General features: G+C 35.5%; 1 long non-coding RNA gene and 1 other non-coding gene across 3 annotated transcripts in view; both read right to left on the bottom strand.

The window, feature by feature from the left end:
• Window positions 1–21913, bottom strand: part of LOC126970868 (uncharacterized) — a 69450-nt gene extending 47537 nt beyond the window's left edge. For both annotated transcript variants that reach the window (XR_007730711.1, XR_007730710.1), the window contains exon 1: window positions 21701–21913. This is a non-coding gene — a long non-coding RNA (uncharacterized LOC126970868). The remainder of the gene's footprint in view (window positions 1–21700) is intronic.
• Window positions 13732–13803, bottom strand: Trnam-cau (transfer RNA methionine (anticodon CAU)). Its single transcript has one exon. It is a non-coding gene; the product is annotated as a tRNA-Met (tRNA).
• Window positions 21914–22233: the final 320 nt, after the last annotated feature.

The raw sequence follows: 22233 nt of genomic DNA, 5'->3' as shown, positions 1-22233 counted from the left end.
CCTTTCTCACTCTCAATCGGTCTTAATCGACCTCTACTTGTACAAAAATTTCCCACATTTTCGTGTAACTTTATTGCTTTTCATCCGTAAAAATTTTCACGAAAGTCACACAAAAAGAAGTTTCACTTCAAAAACCATTGTTAGATTATATTTTTTTTAAAACTTGTAAACTTTATTTATGTAGTTTCATATTTTGTAATTTCTTTTGTTTATATGGTGCAGACATTTTGTTTCAACGTTTGCAACTCATATCTAGTAAACGATATTTGGAATAGCGTCGGTTGATATTAGGAGAGAGGATTTACACGAAATGTGTCACAATATAAAGACGAGATAGAAGCGTTTCTCAGTCAGTTGCTTGGATCAGATAGGCCTGACCCGAGGAGTGTAGGGTTGACGTAACTACCCACTATATAGTTATAGCTCTGCACTCTGCACCTCACTAACCCTACGTGGGTGAGCGATTTACGTAGAGAAATGTTTCAAATTCAGTTTAATCAGTTGGATGTGAATGTTTATTTCACGATAAACTACTATGGGTTACATTTTTATGTTTAAATAACTTTAAATTCACAAAATTTTAATGCTTATAACTTAGACAGGAATATTAGTTTAGTGAGCGTGACAAGCTACGTCTTACACTCGCGATTTGTGTGACACTTTGTGTTATTGTGCGTGCATTGTTAAAAATATTAGTTCTAAAGTCATTTTTTTTCGACGTTTTCACAGCTGTGATAGTCTATCGAGACGTATAAATGATCTTTATTCTTATCTGGTCATAATTTATGGCCGTTTTAGTCTTTTATTTTAATATACAGGTGTTTTGTTATGATTAATTAAGGTCATATTTACTAAGTATTATTACTCCCTTTAAGACGAACATAGTATGTTATTGTGCTCTTTAAAATTATTTTATTTCTGATTTGTAGTGTTTTCTTGTCTTGAATCTTCTCACTTGGTCCGTTTCGTCAAGGAGCTATAATATAATATGAAACAAAAATACGTAAACACCAAATACTTTATGCCTTACATGAGTATGTCGAAAAAGTAAAAATAAATTAATAAATGAAAAATACATGAATTATTGAGTACAGTACATCCCTCCACATCAATCCACACACACCGTAAATAAATAAAGGTATTATATCATTAGCGATTGGAAAAATATTGAAAATAACTTCAATTTTAATAACATGAAGCATAGTTTCCGATGACAGGATCATCCAGCTTCTATAGCACATTGTACCTTCATGTGTACAATGTACCGTCTGTCTAATTATGTTTTGATTGTTTTTGTTATTTAATAAGTACGGAATGCGATGCGCGTCTAACTCCTACTTTTTTTATTTTACATTACTGCTTTATAAATTACACCCGCGATTTCTTACTATTTTTAAAGGTCGGTTGACGAATCGGGGTTGTCTCTGTGATTGTTCGAAGTCCATTGAAATGGATATCTCCTATCTTTTCATCACCGGATCTTAGGAATTGTAGTGGATTTCACTTCAAATTGATAATGAAGCAGCTATCGTCATTTTCATATTGGTAAGCTTCGCTTTAGAGCATTGATGCCGCGTTTGACTTGGAGTCAGCTTTAACAATGTTTGTTTGCGACTATAGTACAAAATTTACGTTACATAACACCGCTTATTTCTTCTTATGTTTTATTTAATTTGTTTAATTAATATTTATAATTATTAATATTTAGTTCTTGCTTATGCTTTTATCGCGTGTTGTCTCTGTAGGTTAGTTATATTTACCCATTTTTCAATCATATTTTAATTGATGAATTTGATGCAAATGGAACGTTATATTAGGTATGTTAATATCAAAACATGCCGTCAATTCCCTGTTAGTTTGGTGCGACTTGGTCTCTATAATGATGTCTGGTCTTCCTCGGAGTTCTTCCTTCAAATTGTTTCCTCCACTAGTCCACTAGCCGTATTCTCACAAGTATGTCATTGATACTGCGAGATATTTCTGCTGCTTTTGCTCCACAACGCAACCTCTTATTACAAATTTTACTCTAATTTTCAATGTCTCCACCTTTACTTTTAAACCCGAACGCAAGAAAAATTGAAAGTCGAACTATCCAATTTATTAAATCTAGAACGTTCTAGAACGTTGGTATTTAAAAATAATAAGCAAGTTTGAAGATTATCTCATGTACTATTCCAGTTCTGGTTCCCGTTCTGGTTCCCGTTTTCGCTCCCGTTCCCAACATATTATACGAATTTTAGGTCGAGGAAGATTGCTACGGCAATCTAAACCTACTATTGGTATAGTTATAGCTCATCGACGTGAAGTTCGATTTTTCCGGAATAAAATGTAGCCTGTGTCCTTTCCCAAGCTCTCATCTATCGCTGTACCAAATTTCATCAAAATCGGTTCAGTAGCTCCGGCGTAAAAACGTAACAAACAAACTTACATTCACATTTATAATATTGGTAGGGATTCTTTAAAAATACCTATTACATAAATGTGGGCCTTTTTATAATTCTTATATATTCTAAATACGAGTTAATAGTTAATTGCAAATTGAAATTTAACTCTCAGTCATTCAAGGATATTGTAAAACAATAAATTATTGAATGATTTCTATTAAAGTTATAACGTAATATTATGCTCTCGCTGTAGCCTGCGCTTGCGCCTACGCTCCGCGGGTAGCTAGTGCGGGGCCGCCACAATAATCGATATCGACTTTACCACAAAAGAACGAAAGTGAGATTAGTGGACTTTATCCCCAATTTCATCTAAATACTCGTTATAATCCTACGTACAATAGTGACAAAAATAATAAATATGGCCCGGTACCGCCCACCGGTACAATAGCCATGCCGTGTTTCAATATTTTTGTATTGGGGTTGATTAATACAGGGGGTGAAAGCGCGGAATAAAACAAACGCGATATTGATACGAACAACAAACTGCGTCGATGTACATTGGAGGGTAAACTATTCCGTGGCTGATATTATTGTTAACGTTTTCATTGCAGTGATATATCATGCTAAGACAGTAATATTAGAATCTGTTGTAACTTGTGATAAAAAAAAAAATTAACAAAAAAACAACCGACTTCAAAAACAATAGATATAAGATGCACTAAAAAGGTATAAAAATAATTGCGTATTTTTATACAATCTAATTAATTAATCGTATTCTAGTTACGATTATTGTTATATTTGGCGCGATATTGAGTTATTCGTAAATTTATCATCCACTTTGCTATACGTATGTATAGCAAAAAGACTTTTATGGTTTTCTCATGGATGCGATTGTCATATCTGGACCGAAATACAATGACACCACACGGGAAGCACCAGCTTTCAAAAAAAATAATTATAAAAATCGGTTCACCCAGTCGAAAGTTTTGTGGTAACAAACATAAAAAAGAACATACCGACGAATTGAGAACCTCCTCCTTTTTTGATGTCGGTCAAAAATAAATGTATTCGTTAGATTTAATCGTGACTTGTAGTGAAATATGATACGATAAATTCGTCAATAGAGTGCTAATGTGAATGACAACTCTATTTACCAATTTGGAAGTTACTTAATGATTATTTGATATTCAGACGTGGTAATTTTATGAAATTTGGCACGGGCTTTTTGCCAGCCATTATTGATGCAAATCGGCGACCTTGTGGTCGTGTGGCATAGAGACCAGCCATGTTATATTAGTCATAAAAAAATCCTGATACATATTATGCTGAACACCATTCATATCTAAAACTAAGTCTAAGATCAGCGAGGAATATACTAGTTGAGTATTAAAGATGGTGTATGAAGTTTAAATGTTTTTTTTTTATTAAAAATTAACTCGATCAGTAATTGCGTGCGTAATTGAGCTTTTAGTCAACTATCAAGTGATCTTCATGCTCTACCACTGATAGCTGAGATTAATACGAAAAGTCTAAGTGGGTCTATTTGCGATTTGTACATAGGTATGTATAGACATAGTAGATGTAGGACCCCCTAGTGACTACATTCACTAAAATATACTCTGAAGATACCAAATAAATCAAACATTGATTAGATATGAAGGTGTTAATTTATCCTAAATATATTCAAATTGTCTAATGTAGGTGTTTAGTGGTAATCGATAATAAATTTACAACATAGCCCAACACCACCCGGTGGGAACGAAGCGTGCTGTAAACTGAGTTCAAGGTGCTTACACTGTGTGTCATCAAAATATTTGTTAACCGATATCATCAGATGTCGATAAGCTTGGCTGGTAGTTTTTTAACCGACTTCAAAAAGGAGGAGGAAATTTTATCGGCACATTTTTATTCATATTAATATTGATTTATTTGCATTTGCATGTATATATGTATGTATGTGCACCGGATTACGCTGAGATGTATGATCTGATTTACGTAATTCTTCCTTAGTTTGATGCGGAGAAGATGCCATTTGGACCCATAAAAATTTTACATAGTTTGGCAAAGTAGTTTTCATTTTATGAACATTTATATGAAAATTATGTGGATGATGTTATTTTTGTTTGTTTACGATTTTTTTAGGAGTTTTCATTCAGGTTGATTATATATTATTATTAACTGAAACTAAAAAGAAAAAAAAATACGTTTAAAAAAACCGACTTAAAAAACTCAAATGTATAGTAAAATTTAATTTAATTTAATAGTACATATCTTAAGCAAACCTTTATCTTTAATATTAATTATATACGCTACATATTGATAGCTTTGAAGTCTGTGTCACAAGCCAAATATAATAGTAGGTACCTACACTCGCCACTCGAGACTTTGAGCGGGATAGCTTCATCTAGAACAAAACAACAAGCGGGCAGACAAGCGGCCCTAAGTACTTTTAATAATTACAGTAAGTATGCTGCTTATAATATTAATTTTATTTTGTTGAGGGCTTGGCAACGACTTATAACCTATCAATAGGTAGCACATATAAATAATAGTATGTTTTTTCCCCTTTACTTAAGGTCGCTTAGAACAATAAGGCTATCAGCGACCACAAACTCAAATACAATAATTATATCAAACTAAAAAGATTACAAAATTTGGGGAATCGTAGAACAATTTTATTAATATTAAGGGTAAAGGTTTGCAAAAGATGTGTATTCAATTAAAGTTTATGATATTATCAATTAAAATTAAGTTATTTTATACTTTTCAGATTTTGAAGTCGGTTTTTTAAACGTAGTTAAATATCTTGTACCTCGAAAGTTCTTATTAAGTGGTTAAATCTTACATCCAGTGGGAGGCACAGGATGCCGGCTAGATTATGGGTATCACATCGGCGCCTATTTCTGCCGTGAAGCAGTAGTGTGTAACCATTACTGTGTTTTGGTCTGAAGGGCGCTGTAGCTAGTGAAATTAATGGGCAAATTACTTAGCAACTTAACTTAACTTAACATCTTGACGAGCGTAATTTTAGTGCCGCTCAGAATTTTTGGGTCTTTCAAGAATCCTGAGCGGCACTGCACTGTAATGGGCAGGGCGTATCAATTACTTTCAGCCGAAAGTAAGGCTCGTCTCGTCCCTTATTTTTATAAAAAAAAATACAATGTTTTGGTACCAGGCGATCATAGTGGAATAAGAGATTGTCATTTGTATGACGCGAGTATACCTTAATATATTATCTGTATCCAGGCGTACAGGAATCAACAAAGCAAACGCAATATCGCTTCAACAGAAGTCCCATTAACTAGCCCGCTCGACTCACGCCTAATCCCTTAACAAAGCGTTGTTGGAACATTTTGGCGCGAAAATAATGAACGGCACGTGTCTAGGGCCTGGGACCGGGCACTGTGAGCCCTGCACTCGGTACAAAGGGCCACGTGGCGATCGCAATCGATCAGATAAACGTCGATAGTGTGAAACAAAACGCACGCGGACCGCTGCTACGACGCCATGACGGTTCGCGCGCAAAACAGATAAATTAATGCGGAATCGCGCGCTTTCGCAACTACCCTCCGTTGTACTGAGGCTCGCGTTGGAAGCTGTACATGATTGCATGAATATGCTAATTGTTTTCAATTGACAGCGAATTAGTAATAAAAATATGCTCAGGGTTCAGTACCTTATAGGAACGAACCATGTCTCCGGTTTCAGACTGAAGAGCAGAAATAGAATGAGAGTTCCTACGTACAAATACTCAACAGCATTGACGTATAGGTAACATCGGTACTAAGGGGTTGTGTAATATTTTAAATATATTTATTGAAATTTATGAACGATGCGGGACTCGAACCCGCAACCTCTCGCGTTCCGTGCGAGTGCTCTTCCACTGAGCCAAGCGTTCAAGTGGCGTATCTTTGATAAAGGTTATCAGGTTGCGGCTTCATGTTATTTCATTTTCTTTCTCATGTACTTTTAGTTTATAAATTTAATTAGTGCAATTAATCTCAGAAGTGAGGGTACTTTAAAATAACAAATTGCTTATATTACGGAATATTATTTATTAAGAATTAAACCCTAAATGTGAAATTCTAACAATTTACCGAATTCGTATTATATTTCGTAGGTTTGTGCTGAATATAAACAAAAAACATGTAGAAGAATACGAGCTTAAAGAAGCTAAGTTCTAAATAATAAGAAAAGTACCGGCACCGAAAGATCGACATTAATTCAAATTATAGATTATCATAGAGTAAGTAGGTAGAGTACTTTATCTAATATATAAAATTCTCATGTCACGGTGTTTGTAGTTAAACTCCTTCGAAACGGCTTGACCGATTCTCATGAAATTTTGAGTGCATATTGAGTAGGTCTGAGAATCGGACTCATCTATTTTTCATCCCCCTAAATGTTAAGGGTGGTCCACGCCAAAATATGTTTTTTTTTTAATTTTTTCGACATTTTTTTTGATTATGAGTCAGCATTAAAAAATACATACAACTTCAAATTTTCAACCATCTACAATAAACAGTTACTTTTGTATCGCGATTTTAATATCGGCAATATAACGTTTGCTGGCTCAGCTAGTAATTATATATAAAGAATAGTTTATAACATAATATATTATATATATTAAGTAGCACAATATATTTTTTATATGTAATTGAGAGGACGTTTAGCTGATGGTAATTGATACGCCCTACCCATTACAATGCAGTGCCTCTCAGGATTCTTGAAAAGCCCGAAAATTCTGAGCAGCACTACAATTTCGCTCATCACCTTGAGACATAAGACGTTAAGTCTCTTTGCCTAGTAATTTCTCTAGCTAAGGCGCCCTTCAGACCGAAACACAATAATGTTTACACATTACTGCTTTAGATATGTGTCGTTGTCTGCAATGGATCAAAGGACACAGCGGTTCGTTGGGGAACGATGCAGCGGATGAACTTGCAAGGCGGGGGTCGGAAACGCAAGTGGCTGGCCCAGTCCTGCCGCTCTCTCACCAACAACCTACACAGAACCCGATGGACAAATGTCTCAGGCTGTAGACAGTCGAAAGAGGCGATTCCTGCACTATCGCCCAAACTGACACGTCGACTTATTAGCCTAAACATACACGACATCCGAATTATGGTTGGCACCCACACATCACTGAACAAGCACCTATTTACAGTCGGCGTTACGGACTGTCCTAGGTGCAGGGGCTGTCTAACCGAAGATGAAACGGTCACTCATGTAATCCTGGAATGTGCTGGGGTGGCCAACCAACGGGCACAAACCTTAGTAAATACAAGGTCGCTCCAGGAAGTCTGCGAACACCCCAGGAGTGTTCTGAACTTCTGGAAGGAGCTGGGTTGGTTGGAATGACTGGCCAACACTGCACACAAAATGGACCCAATTAAGCGGTCTAATTGCGCAAATAGGAGCCCTTTACCATTACCAATACCAATATGTGTCGTGGTTATTATCGTTGCTATCTGCCATTTGAATAATTACAATCCATATAAGATCTTAAGAATGTTCCGCCGCAGTTCTCAATGTTTACACAATAACTCTCTACATACTTTTTTATTCCTTAATACACTTTGAGATTGGACCCCCACAGAGCCCGAGGCAGTATCGCCCTAAGGCCTCAAATAGATGGTGTTAGAAAGGATAGCTTTTTTCTAATATAACAACAAGTGCACATCGTTTTTCTCAAAGCATTTATCAATTGTTAGTGATAAAGAACTATATTTCGATTCAATTCCCGCATCGTTTGTAAAAATTTGTTTTTAAATTTTATTTATGTATTAATCCCACAAGTGAGGGTTATCACTTAAAAAGCATAAATTGTTTAGATTTGCAAGAGCGACATATCAAGTCAATTTCCTAATATGCAAGTATTGGGGTTGAGCAGGTTATCAATTGTAAAGTAGAACCTGTAGATTAAGCTACCACCTGAGAGTTGAACAAAACAAACAAGAATTTATGACAATACGTCACTCGAACGGTTAGCTCAGTTGGAAGAGCACTCGCACGGAACGCGACAAGTAGGGTTCGAGTCCCGCATCGTTTATAAAATTTTGTTTTCAAATTTTATTTGTGTATTAATCCCACAAGTGAACCCTTATCACTTTAAAAACATAACAAATTGTTTCAAATTTTTATAGACAAAAGTTTTCCATCAACATGGTGTAGACCCATGACTTGCTTTCATTTGACACGCAATAAAATAATAATTATTCGCATGTGACTTATTAGCCTCACATTGCCAGCTACACGAGTAAAACACTTCGAATATTTAAAATACGTTTGAAAACCAACTCTATCTCGGACAACTAAAACTGATTATGGCTTGCGGCATTTTAATCTTTTGCGTTATTTTACACAAATGGTACGAAAACTGAGAGTAAAATAACAAAAGAGTGAACAATAGAAGCGCATTGTATCATTTGTTAAACGTCCCTTTTGATGACAACCACTATTATGCTATGAATGATGGGAGGATGCTTCACGCAGACCGTGGACCATAGCGAGATATTTGTCATATTGGCCACTTTGGTCAATGGTTGCGATTTCCACTGCCTAACTTATTCTATGTACTATCCATTTTTTATGACCATAAGGGACATGACGAGCAGGACGTTCAGCTGATGTTAATTGATATGCACTGCCCATTACAATGCAGTGCCGCACAGGATTCTTGAAAAATCCAAAAATTCTGAGTGGCTTGAGACGTAATATGTTAAGTCTCGTCTGCCGAATAATTTCACTAGCTATGGCGCCCCTCTGACTGAAATACAATAATCATCACCAGCCGGAAGACGTCCCCTACTATTCGAGGACTTTACTGCCCCAACGGCCATCTGTCCATCGAACTATGTGCCTTACCCACTACCACTTCTGTTTCGCAATCATTTGGACTATGTTCTCCATTACACATTACTGATTCACGGCAGAAATAGGCACCGTTGTGGTACCCATAATCTAGCCGGCATCTTGTGCAAAGGAGCCTCCAACTGGTAAAATCCCATGCATATCAATCATTCAACAACTACCCGAAATTAGCCTCCACAAACGGAAATTGAATTTTTATATATACTTAAAGAAAATTAATTTAATGATCATTCATATTTACATAATATTATTTATATATTGGTTGATAATGTCAAACCTGTATTAATATATCATATTACACATTCAAAAAATGCTATAAAACAATTCGTAAAATTAGTAAAATGATTTACTTAAGTAGGGCACGGTCGCTAGCCGTCACACGACAACCCCATTCATAAAGATTTTTTATCGTTCTGAGCATAGCGAGAAACATCACAAGAATAATACAATGATGGGGAATAAAAGGCTCTATGGTCGAGGCTATATGGTGTGATTTTGTGTGTTAGGAAATCGGAATAGAGTTGGGTACATGAATGCAACGTCATTTGACTAACGATACCTTAATGTTACGTATTTAGTGAGAGCGGAATGGTTTTATTGTGCGAGTGTAATGTATCGAGAAGTTTTAATTTTGGTTTATGAGTCGAGAGTTGTGCTCCCTTCTGTGGCGTGCTGCTCCCTTTGACTTATTATTTGTACGACAAATGGTGACAATGGTGACGAATTCAAGTTTCTCTCTTATCGTGAAGTATATTTTACTAATTAGCTCAGAACATCGAGTTCATATTTGAAGCAAGTTACTGAAATTTACGATGTTTGCAAGTTCTCTATTGATTCGCAAACTGATTAATGTACTCGTTGAAATTTATTATTTAAAGTACCCAAGAATCGAATCCACTAATAATATCTCGCAATAATATACACTACTAATTATAAATACCCCTAAATTCCCTATAATGCGGCTAAGTAAAAACGTCATACCCAAATGTTTTTAGTTTTCTTTAGAACACACAATGAAGTTCACATTAATATTATGCCTAACAGCCTTAAATTTTCATAGCAATGACTATTTAGAGCACTTAAGGCAAAACATTCGATCATATTCTAGCTCTGTCAAAAGCGTATCGACCAAGTATATATATGTTTAACAATAAATAATCCAAATTTTTAAGGTTTTCTTAAGTGTTAATTCCGCCAATATTTGTCTTCAAGCAATTCGACACGTGTTTCACCTCTACACGAAGCATCATCAGGAGATGTTGACTTGCCACATCCACATATTGCCCATCTAGCAGATAGACTCAGCTCTGCGGCATATGCAGTTAGAAAGATTAGAGAGTACACGAATGTTGCGACCGCTAGATTAGTGTACTTTAGTTATTTTCACAGCATCATGACGTACGGTATATTACTATGGGGTCATGCTGCTGACATTGATATAGTGTTTGCTCTGCAAAAGAGAGCTGTTCGTGCTATATATCAGCTTGGTTATAGACAGTCTCTCAAAGAAAAATTTAAAGAAATAAATATTATGACTGTTTATTGTCAGTACATTTATGAAAATTTAATATATGTTCACAAAAATCGTCACCTTTTTGCTCTTAATAGTGATTTTCATTATTATAACACTAGAAATAAGGGATTGCTTGTAACTAATTCTAGTAGGCTTCATAAGATACATAATAGCTTTAAGGGTAAATGTATACACTTCTACAATAAAGTCCCAGCCACTGTTCAGGCATTATCTATAAATAAATTTAAATGTTTTATAAAAAAATGGCTCTGTCGTAAATCCTATTACTCCACTGCTGAATATCTAAATGATCGGACAGCCTGGGACTAGATTGTGATTATTTTATAGCAACTGTACAATATTGTATATTTTTATTGAAAAGAGCGCAAAAAAAAAGAATGCTGGGAGAGTTTCTTGCGCCGCTTCTTCTCTCTCAGAGCGCCATTTGTTTCCGAAGCGGTAGTAGTATCTAGTAGTATAAGAAATGACATCAAAAAGAATTCTAAAGGAATCAATTTTGAGAAAATAAATGCCTTTTATGCCTTTATGCCTTTATGCCAAACTCTGGTACGAGACGCAACTTCAAAACGTCACACGAGAAGAATCCTATAAAGCGTTTTCCTATAACGTAGAACCAATACACCGCTTTATCTGGGTCAATCATCAAGTTGTATGTAACCCTATTATATTAAAATTCTTAAGATACTTGTTACACTCATATATAACCTACTTTTTGAGTTCGCTTAATACAATAACATGGAAATGTGATAGTAATTTATACACAAATCATAAAATTATTTAATTTCATTTAATAAAACAGCATTAGAATCATTAAATAGGACTAAACCGTAATGACAAAAGATAATGTGACTTGTGAAGTAATCAATGGCTGGGGATCGCGTTTCTAAATGAGCGCTAGTAAAAAGCAATAAAAGAGAGCCCCACGGGTCCGAGCTTCGAGCGCGGAGAAGATTAACCGTCGTAATGCCATAAAGAAGGAGAACCAGCTAGGGGCCGAGCGACGCCGCGGGGGGCCGTTGTACTAGCTTATTGGACACCTTGGCTCCCCGAGGTGACGATGTGATGGCCGCTGATTGCGACCTTTACCCTAATGTGTGATCGTGTTACTTTCCCGGTTCCACCCACTATCTACAATAATATTATATATTTCACCGCATTTTATCACACTTTTTATCTTAAATGTAGTTCAAAAATAAATTTCATCACACACATACATAATTTTATATTACTAGCTGACCCAGTAAACGTTGTATTGTTATGCCATATAAATAGTAAAAAAAATTAATGTTGGCCGATTCTCAGACCTACCTGATATGTACACAAAATTTCACATCTGTTCAGCCACTTCGTAGGAGTTTGGTAACAAACAGCGCGACATGAGAATTTTATAATATATTAGACTAGATGACCAAGCAATTTACATTGTAATGGTATACAAATTAATAAAAAAAATTGTGATATAAGTAATGGATGTTGGCCGATTCTCCGACCTACCCGATATGTACAAAAATTTCAAATCTGTTCAGCCACTACGGATGAGTTTGGTAACAAACAGCGCGACACGAGAATTTTATATATTAGATTGAAATTATTTTTGTGGATATTAAAAAAAAATGGCTCCCCACGGACAGTTCAACATCACTGTCGCATCAGCATGTTGCATAGACCACGTAGATTTAAATGAAACTCACACGTTTGTTTACACTACCTACATGATGTATTTTATAATTCATACAATATTGAAGTGAAACTTCTTTAGAATCGTTGTGATTTGAAACTCGATGAAACGAAAAATCGAGACGATAAAAACACAAACATGTTAGTGTATAGGATTCAGTTTCAACATATTTTAAAAATAGTAAAATGAAACGGCAAATTTCAATCTTCAAAGTCATTTTAATTTATTCCATTTATTTTAGATTAATACCTGTGTCAAGAAAAAATAGTAGTATCTAGTAAATTAGAAATGACTTCAAAAATATTTCTAAAGGAATCAATTTTGAGATAATAAATGCCTTTTATGTCCGTACCTAATATAACATAATTATATTTATCAGAAATAAAAATATTAGCACATCCAATCAATGTGAGAGATTCTGAATTGATGTAGGTTAGGTACTGACCGGTCTTCCATCTAATGTGTAAGTAATGAATTTAGAAAACCGTGTATGGCTACTGATATCCATTAATGTCAACAAAAATATATAATGCGTTTTTGAAGTTATACTTCATTAGGCGTGTTGAGAATGAATGAAGAATGATGAGTGAAATTTTAAAATGCGCGCGCATCACTGTAACACCAAAGTAACAGGTTGAAGTTGGTTCTTAAAATATGTCTTTTAAACATTGACAATTAAGAATTATGGACGTTTGTTTTATTTATTTGGAGCATTGGTAACAAGACCAAACCAAAGACAAAGTTTATAACTACAAAATTACATTGACATAAAAAGCAAAACATAATGACGTTTGTACCTTTTTGATGTTATTGCAGATGCGCTTCTTTGACTATTACGTTGCGCACGCACAACGACATCAAAAAATGAAAGTTTCCAGAAATTTTCTGACGTTTGCGACATTAATTTTTGTTTTTGGTTTCTTCGTCCATTATTAGGACAGGCAAAGGGTTCATGCCAATGCAGCCGTATTCGATAATATTCAATAGATTATTTCACGATTTTTACAATATTGTTCTTTCTACAAACGTTTTGTTACGCCAAAGAAGTATAACTTCTTTCATGCATACATAAGTGTACACACACTTTTTTTAATATCATCCCCACTTCTCTTCTAAATGTTTTCAATACTGATTAAAAATTAAAAAGCAACATTTATAACTAAATAATACAGCATCCTAGTTTCTCATTCAATTATTGTTTAATTACTTATCGGTCAACGACATACCGGCTACCAGCTCGATATAACAAAAAAAAAAAACCTTAGCAGAGCGTGGTTTCGATCCACGGACCTCTGGGTTATGGGCCCAGCACGCTTCCACTGCGCCACTCTGCTGATTGAGTCATGTTGAAATTATGCAATAAAAGAATTTTCCTTTATTTCAAAGTAATAGACTTAGTTCTTGATAACTTGTATTGCTGCTAGTACAATGATTGTTACATTTGTCAGAATTTGGGCAGAATTATTTACTTTTTGGGATACTTTGCAAATAATACACATACAAACTGCTCTTTCCGCTGCTGGCGGCGCTCTTCTATGATACAGCGAATATCCCTTGTGGACATTCTCTTTAATAGTATTTCCCTGTGAACTTTAATCTCCTATTTCATTTCCAGTCAAAGTTGTAAAAATGCTCGAACAAATACTTATATTTTTTTTCTTATTAATCCTGGGTTGAAGCTCTTTAGGCAGTAAATAATAAACTGACCTATCCAGCCGTACCTTGTATTTTTAGCGCAAAATAAGAGAAAACAACTCTACACCCCCGCGGCGGTGGGCGCCGCATCAGCGCCAAGCCGACCGTGAGCAGTGCGGCCGAGAGCGGTGAGTTATCTTTTCAAACAGACAGACAAACACGACCGTTTGTTCTATCATGGGATAGTGAACATCTTCTGCACGTGCTCCGATTAAACAGCTTTCACAGTAGAAACATAATATGTAGGTACCAATCGGAGGTTAGCGAGGGGCATCAGCTGCGTTCGGCGTGACTTATTCCAACAATACAGTTATTACACAAAGTACATTGTATAAGTACTAGTAGAAATAATAATTGTAAAATTGTTAGCTCAACTTCAAATTCGAATATTTTTATTCAAAATAGGATATAACATCTCTTATTGAAAGTCAATAACTACCACCCATCCCAAAAAGAATGCCTTAGACCTGAGAAGAACGGGAGCAACAAACTCAGCGGGCTTTTATTTTTATAAAAAAAATATGCTTACAAGTAGTATCGCACAATTAAATTTATTATTTAATAGTCTGAGGGCAATATCTGTGGTATCTTTAAGAAAGTCATTTATGTTATGTTAGTAACCTTTACCACACAGACGTTTTTTTACAACGCTTTTGAATATCGTAATACTTTGGTTTGAACATTTTCTGGGATATTGTTGTAAAAGTATATATCGCCCCACAAAAGACTTTTTAACTCGTCTTAGCCGAGTAGTAGTCATTATAAGTTAATAAATCAAGAATAAGACCACAATCAAGATAATCAAGCCTACATCTTGCACCAAAACTAAAGGTCGACATAACCGAGTACTGTCGTAAAATTTATTTCTTTTAATTCTTTCAGAGGTTGTCTATAACCTCTTCTATATCGCAAAATTTATATTGATGTCAGCTACAAGGCCTCTTAGCAAAATATAGCACTTCATGATGCTGTGAAAATAACTGAAATAAACTGATCTTGCCGCAGTAACATCAATGTACTCTCTCAGCAGAACTGAGAACAGCAACTGAACTTCATCTACTAGTTAGTCAATGTGCGGACCCCACTAGAGCCTTTTATGTAAACCTATACCTAGGAAGGCTCTAGTGGCCATACGATCCATTCTCTCGTCGCCTTTAGGTAGATTCGCTTATATCTCGCGTGAAGTGTGCACATACCGTAAATACTTTCTCTATCTCGTCATCAAAATCTTAAAAGGTAAGTCGTTTTTATATATAAATAAATAAAAATATTCAGTATTCCCATATGTTGATTCAAAGTCTATTGACTATTTACGTCAACTACCTGAACTATTGCAATTAAATAATTATATTAATAGATTTAAAGCTGTAAATTTCCTACTCAACAATACTAAAGGTAGGTGCAGTCAAATGTTTTAGACAAATCACAAGAAATGCCCAATGTATATATATTTTATTTATTTTTGGGAAACAAACAGTATTTAAAACATTTACAGAAATACATATAAAACTGTACACACACCAATAGATTGTTCGTGAGTGCTAGTTTTACAGATGTGTTAGTGAGTTAGTGAAGTGTGTAGTATTTTGCTTTTGGTCAATCCCTATGACAAATATTGATAAACGGCGTCATATTTACATAGACAATATTTCATTACATAACAAACATTATTTTAATTAATATAAACTATAGAGAATAGAGTCTCTCCTGCGTATATAAAATATAATATTTAGTATTTTAGTCCATATGTCCTACGAAAATAAATATCACAAAAGTAGTATTGAAGAATCAGTATTTACCTTTGAAATGTTTCTTTGGTTGGATTGTTGCTATATATGTAACAACACAATCTAATACAGAACACGACGCCATTATATTTTTTAATTAATATCCGTTAAAACACAACAATAACGATAAAAACACTAAAATTAAAACGCGGTCCAATTTGACAGGAGACTAATGGACACTAAATTGTTTCAAAACGGTTTCATGGTCTGCGTCTATTTCGTCTCTTTCTCACACCTAGGTTTTTATGTAAGGATAGTTATTAGTAGTAGTTATTTTGCATAGGGTTCATCTATTACGCTTGTATACTAATATACTATACTTTTTTATATACTTTTATTGTAATACCATAAGTCTACACCAGGGACGTGCATTGGTTTTCTAGAAAGGTAGCCACTGTATAACTCTGACATAAGTTGTATGAAACGCTGCTTGCTACGTAATGCACTGCCTACCGTAGGTAGTAAATTAACTTTAACACTAGTGCTACATTTATTAAGATTCAGAACGAGGTAGGAACTGCCTAATTACATGATTGCCCTTGGTCTAAACGTCTCATCTAGTTTGTGAAATAATCTGTGATTAAAAACAGTCGAGGATACTATAATATCTATTTCTTTATGCGATATGCGAGTGAAACCGCAGGCACAGACAGTATAGAGTAGGTACAACTTCAGCGAGTGTTCGAACTCTCGGTCGTGTACAGATAATAACCAGGAGCCAGCAGCACTAGAAGGCGACACGACCGGCACCACACACGTGACACGACCCTCGCGTCGCGTCCTCGACACAACTTCATTACACCACCCTTCACCCTCATACATTATTATGTAGATTCCAATTTAAAACCACTTGTTATCTAGTTAGCGACGAAAAATACCTAACTATAGTTGCCCCGCGATCCCAGCAAGCCCGCTTAGCCCCGGGCTGCCAACTTGCTGTGAGTAATCGATGACAATCGACAAACGAACCAGTCTACTGTCAAATTCTAGTCTTCATTGTAACAAAAATACAACGTTTCACTCAGGATTCTAGATATTAAGCGATTGTATGCGTTATCGCTTCGAGATAGGAGCCAGGGAACTGTTTGCGGATAGTGAGAGGTTTGTTAAATTTCGTAGGTGCGTAATGGGGGTTGTTATGTTAATGGATGCCCTAAGGCTTCATGGTAGGGGTTGCGACTCACGAGGAGCCGGCCATTGCGTGACGATTGTTCGAATATTGCTAATATTAAATGCTATTTATTGACTGAAGTATGTATTGAATGTAGCAAGGCTTGAAAGCTGTTCAACTTCAGTTGAAGCGACTATGAACTCTTGACGCCTCGATTATATGCTTCTCTGGGAATCAATCGTATCTACACATTCTCACAGATTTTAAAATATTGTCCACAGGTCTAACTCGGTTCTAAGGGCAAATTTCAGAGTCTAATATTTATTATTAAAGAGGTTTATAAAAACAATATTGAATCGTTAAATATTTTTTCAGACTACCAATGATTCGTAAAGCTGCCTTTGCTTAGACGAATCGGCAAGAATCTCAAAACATGCTTTTTTAAAATAATTCTATATAATACAAATAGCTTACTATAATATACATTTATATAAAGAGGTTGAACGATTAGAAACTTAACAATAATTAGAATAAACTTGTAAAGAGTCACAATAACTTAATAAGTACTATATATAACATAAAAAAAGATTATATGTGATATCATTATATCCTGAACAACAGTTCTTTCGCTTATGTACTGACAGATTGTATAATAGTTTTTGTAAGGAAAATTCGCTTTGCATGACTTTTAAATCGATTAAAGGCCAACTCTGTTTTACTCGTAGTGTATTGCTAGGTCATTGTAAAAACTCACAATCTCAGGGATATATGACTTTTTGACCTGACAGAGTCGGAAGAATTTTACTATAAGATGTTATTTCTTGTATCTCGTATCAGATAGATCATTTAACAATATTTATAGTGACGCAAAAGTATAATAGCAACTCGAATTGTCGGAGACCCAGTGCTCTGTAAACGGCTGTATCACTTGGCGTTGCGTAGAGACGTCGCTTCATTGTGTGTCTTCTACCGAATTTATCACGGGTAGTGTTCCGAATAGCTGTTTCACCTGATTCCTGCCCCCAAATTCCAGCTTTGCACAACACGCCACAAATCAGGATATCATCCCCACTATCTGGATGTGTCCTCCGCAGTGCGGTTTTCAAGGAACTTTCTTCCACCTACTACAAAGCTGTGTACCTTTAAATAAAGCGCGTAAACTTCCTTAAAGACTAAAGATGATTCCTCTGGTGTTGCAATAGAATATTGGCAGCGGTGATTAGTTAATACCAGCTGACCCGTAGGCTTATAGGCGTATTTTTTTCTTTTCTATAAAAATAAGCAACCCTGGCTGACATGCCAACTCAATCAGTTAGCCAAAGCCTGAGCGAGGGTTGCAGCTTTTAATGTTATGTAGGTAATTCCAAGAAATTTTATTGTTTCTACTTATGTTAATTTTATACTGTTAACTCAAGTTTTAACTATTTAAATAAGTAATTGTCATATTTAAAAGGAAAAAATAATTAAGATATTTAGTTTTATAGAAAACCAATCTAAAACGGAAGCAAAAACGTTATTTGTAACATTTATTTTTTCTCTCAACACCGAAAAATTTAATGAAGATCGTCAGCAACAAAACAATTAAAATAATATAATGATTTTGACGAAATACGCTAACTCATATACGGCAAACAGAAAAGGACCTAAAACTTAACCCTGTGGTACACCCGTGGTATTTAGAATAGCTAAAATGATGTCATAAGATACAAATTTATCTTGAACACCGCAGTGTTTGAGTTTTTTTCGAACGAGTAGCGTTATCGACACAAATTAACTTAACAAAGGCGTTTAGACGTACGTTTTACGTAGTACTATGATAATGTATGGTACCTATATATTAACTTTTTAAAGTGAAACTTTTATTACATCGTCTCAATCTTTTTCGCCTGTGTTGCATGGCGGTCGGGCGGCGCCTATAGTTCGCAGCAGCTGACCGTGTAGTGTATAGACTATTACTCATTTGTGCCAGTGCTCCACGTTTTTTTTAATTATATGTCTGAAATGTGAAAAATAGTTTCACTTTTACCGTGGTTTCATAAAACCACAAAATCCATTTTAGTTATTTATAACGAGTTTTCAATACAGATTTGAATCTGGTTATTTTTCAGTTTTTTCTTATACTCGTGGCGACTCATACACGATAGAATAAGTCTAGGTTACTTGGTTTTGTTAAGGAGTTCTGATCCATCACCGACCAGTTTCATGATGCCAATTTCATCAGAATGCATTACATTATGTTGGTCACACATTCATCTACCACCCACCACTAGCCACCCTTGTAATACATAATATTATAATGGTGGAGAAATCTTGTTTATTAAGTTTCACCATCTTAACTTCACCGAACGATTTTGTTGGTATATAAATAATTCATTCATTACTAATAATATAAAAATCACCATAAACACGCCATTGGATCCTATAATTACAATTAGAATTTGTCCTCTTGGGTCGAATAGAATCAATCTGAATAAACTTTTATATGAAAAGAATTAATCAAATTCTGTATTAAACGAGACAATTTCTTTTAAATAAATAACTTTGTTTATATTTACATAATAATAAATTAATGAATAACTTTAATAACATAAGCCGAAACCATTATTTATATATTCAAAAGAGAATGTATGTGTGTATGCATTTTCACCTAAAACTCGAGAACCGTTATTCCAATTGAAATGAAACTACAAAGACACTTTAAAGGACGACATTACCACTCTGATGAATATAGTTAGTTTAGTGCCGTTTTATCTTTTGAACTATGGTTCAATGCTATGATATGAAACTTTGTATGCTATGTATATGCATTTTTAGGTGAAGCAAAGCGCACGCGGGCACCAGCTAGTAGGTTTATGATATAAAATGTAATAAAAAACGATAGACACATTATAAGCATCTCTTTAATGAAGAATAACAAGATGTTCACCTGACGGTGAGTGTTACGCTCAGGATTCTTGATTGAACCGAAAATTCTGCACGAAACGAAATTTTTGTCGCCTGCAGTAGAATTTTAGCAATAAGTTCTTGCTGTGCTTGTTTTCTCATAATGGCCAGTAAATAATCGATGGATTGATCGTTACGTTGTACGTACGTAACCTGACAGGCAGAAAAGGACATGAATCAGTATGCTCACAGTGGACGTGAAGTTTCGTACCATACATAATCATTTTGCATCGTCCAAGTATCCTGCACTCGTTCAAGCTAGATAGCACAAGAGTACACATGGACGTGTGGTCAGTCGGCAGGTGATCTTCTGGTATACCTACCTAACACATACATGGGTGGTGGCTATTGAAAGCATGGGAGAAGGCCGGGCAGTTAGCCTGGATATATCGAAGGCGTTAGATCGTTAGACCCATGGCGCTTCTCTCAAAACTTCCATCATTTGGGCTTCCCGAGCGTTTATGTAAGTGGACCTCCAGCTTCCTCACCGGGCGCAGCAAGTCGCTGTCGATTGTTATTGTCCGAACCCGAAGCCCGTGAACGCTGGAGTGCCCCAAGGCTAAGTGCTGTCTCCTACACTGTTTCTTCTGCATATCAATGATGTGTTGGATACCTCTCACATACATTGCTATGCAGACGATAGCACTGGTGATCCCGTAAACTTTTATATATTCTTTTGTGAAGTCATTTCCGAGTGCTCTGTGTCAGTGAAAATCCCGCTTAACAAATTGTTTAATATATAAAGTAATTAATAAGAATTAGAAACATTCACTTATGATCAAAGTACAACCCTCACTTAAGTATAAATAAAATTACAGTAGGTATCACTTACAGTAACAATAATTATTGATATAAGATTCGCGGAGTATCAGGATAAACAGACAGTGGTGCGAAAATAAACTAAAACTCAAACTTAATATGAATAAATTATTTATCATTTCACGTCAAAAAGTTGTTAATTAAGTAGTTATACTTTTCTATTTGAAATCTTAGGAAAATAGGTATCACAGAGTATACAACAGCAATACGGCGAATGCAGCGCCCTCTTACTATTTAACTTAACGTTAGAGACTCCATGTACCTATATATTTATAAATTATTGCGCGCTTTTATTGCTAAAAATAGTTGCAAATGAAAATACTAAGATATTTACAAGATAATAGAAGTGAGTTTTTAGATGCACATCTCACTACTTATCTATCATTCAATTAATATAGCCAACATACAAATTTTGGCCGGATAATCTAGATAGATAGATTACACGAATAATAAACCAGTTTACCAGTGGGAGGCTCCTTTGCACAGGAAGCTGGCTAGATTATGGGTACCACAACGGCGCCTATCTCTGCCGTGAAGCAGGAATGTGTAAACATTACTGTGTTTCGGTCTGAAGGGCGCCGTAGCTAGTGAAATTACTGGGCAAATGAGACTTAACATCTTATGGCTCAAGTTGACGAGCGCAATTGTATTGCCGCTCAGAATTTTTGGGTTTTTCAAGAATCCAGAGCGGCACTGCATTGTTATGGGTAGGGCGTATCAATTACCATTTCAGCTGAACGTCCTGCTTGTCTGGTCCCTTATTTTCTTAAAACAAAACAAAGAAACGTTATATCCATCAAAAAGCTTCGCAACTACTAATAAAAATCTTCATAGCATTTATGTAAGAACGATGAATTTATCAAAATATTTACTTACAAACACGCAATCGTTCCGTCCTGCTCGATCACTCACTGTCTCCCTCCGCCCGACAGCCGGACCGTCACGGTGACAGCTGTCACATTACGTCATCGGTGTGTCAGTTCGATGTCACGTTTCTCAGCAAACGAGCGCGTTATAATAAAATGATATTAGTGTTAGTAACGGAGGTTGTGGGTTGGCTGAAAGTCGTAGCGAAACTGCCTGAGCGCTCGCTCGCCTCGACTAAATTTTCAATTCAAACAGGGCCTTTATAAGGGTAGTGACGCTGTACAAAATTTACATATCGACGTAATAAAGAGCTGCTGATTCAAATTCTGAACGTAAACATTGTGGTTTGATACTTTTCTGAATGCTTAGTCAAAATCATTCTTAGAATGTGTGCAGTAAATCTGCAACCGACAAAACATTTAATTTCCGTACAGGAACTCCCGCAGGTATCGCTGATCGATAGGAGAAGCACTCCCCATAAAATATGGTATACTATCGATACCACAGCAGTATCACAAGATACCACTGCAGCTATATAGTGT

Source organism: Leptidea sinapis, chromosome 1 (genome assembly GCF_905404315.1).
Source record: "Leptidea sinapis chromosome 1, ilLepSina1.1, whole genome shotgun sequence".
Classification (NCBI taxonomy): Eukaryota; Metazoa; Arthropoda; class Insecta; order Lepidoptera; family Pieridae; genus Leptidea; species Leptidea sinapis.
Note: the sequence above shows the minus strand (reverse complement) of the source record. Positions and strands in the feature narration are given on the sequence as shown.